The sequence below is a fragment of the Etheostoma spectabile genome, chromosome 19 (genome assembly GCF_008692095.1).
Source record: "Etheostoma spectabile isolate EspeVRDwgs_2016 chromosome 19, UIUC_Espe_1.0, whole genome shotgun sequence".
NCBI classification, from domain to species: Eukaryota; Metazoa; Chordata; class Actinopteri; order Perciformes; family Percidae; genus Etheostoma; species Etheostoma spectabile.
The window spans coordinates 2,337,370-2,338,900 of NC_045751.1; the positions used below are offsets into that span (position 1 = coordinate 2,337,370).

General features: G+C 44.3%; 1 protein-coding gene across 43 annotated transcripts in view; it reads right to left on the bottom strand.

Moving 5' to 3' along the window:
- The window catches only part of LOC116669415 (receptor-type tyrosine-protein phosphatase delta), a 370,303-nt gene that overhangs the window by 304,469 nt on the left and 64,303 nt on the right, over positions 1 to 1,531 (bottom strand). The gene's annotated exons all lie outside the window — the stretch shown is intronic.

The following is a 1,531-nucleotide window of genomic DNA, read 5'->3' on the forward strand; positions in this document are numbered from 1 at the left end:
ATGCAATCAACCAATCAGAGAGTCATCTCTCATTCCCTTTAACAACCAGGCGCGGTTGTACCTTGGTGCATTCCTATTATGATGGCGGATTTGCACTGTAATATTTGTATTTGTAATCTTTTACATGTGTGTGCTGCTGTTAAAATAACAATGAAATGTTGTGTAATTGACTTTATACCAGGTTTTTTGTTGGTCATTTTCAGCTGCCTCAAGATAGCAATACGCCCAGAAAAAAATGGACAACTGCGTCGGTCTTAAAGTAGCAAAGACACTTGCGTCAGGCTTTGCGCTGTGCCAGGTGCAAGAGAGGGCCCTTAGTGTATTTTGACTTCCCATTGCTAAAAGGTCTCTTTTAGCTCCACATTGTCACTAGAAAACTGTTCAGTCTTTGAAGACCTGGCTTTGGTGAAAGGGGCCCATGTTCTCTCCCATCTTCAGGCATCCCCAGGGTCCAGGCCCCTTCTCTTTGACCTGTTTCTCTCTCTATATACAGTATTTTTTTTTCTTCCATCATGGCTCACTCAGCTGTATCTGTCTTATTTCAGCTCACAGACCCTCTGGGATGCTCTCATTCCCATCGCTCAGGCTACCCTTGATATTGTTGATACCTCCCCTGCACACAGGTGCGGAGATCCATTTATATCATGGCTCATATAGTAGGAAATTGCATAATCATATCGACAAATACAGAATAAAAACAGGAATCCACTATTAAACACTAGACATTCTGCCAGCTGCAGGTAATGAATCAAGCATGTAATATAAATTTCCCACACAATCCATGAATTTGATTCCATGTAAAGATAAACTGTCCAGCAAAGTATTGCAGTCTGAACATCTAAACAGTCCATTTATTTCCTGAAAGTCAGGTGGATATTGTCAGCTAAAGGGCTGCATATCTACCACAGAATCATTCATATATTAGCCAGGGATTCAAAACGTTGTGAATTCTAAGTGCAGAAAAAGTGCCTTTTCCCTTTAATGTGACTCCACACATCAACCTTACGTTTGTGCATGATAGTTGCCAGCTAAATCTCAAGGTAAACGTCCACTTAACAAGACAAAACCTGGCACGAAACAGCCACCAATGACTGTTACATATCCAAAACCCATTTAGTTCTGAGAATGTAAGAGTAACAGGAAATCACGCGATATAATATCTGGGGTGTGAGCAGCAGTAGCAGTGCATCATGATTAAACGCTTGCGTGGGTCGGAGCGAATGATCTCTGCATTTGTCACCAGAACAGAGCTTAGCGTCCATCAGAGCTGCCAGCGGAGGTGCGTCTGCCACTGAGTGGGAACAGAACAGGCCAGATTGTGTGGGGAAGGGAGGCCTTGGCACGTGACCAGGTGCATCTGAAGCCTTCTCTGATCCTCCAATGTGCTGTTGAGCTGCTCTATTCCCCCAACACAACGCCAAACACCTGCTTGGGCCGATTGTCAGACTGAAAACGTTGTTATCGGCGTGGGCCGTCCAAATGGTGAGGCACTCTGCTTTCATCGGCAAGTAGTATTGAGCAAGGGAGAGGG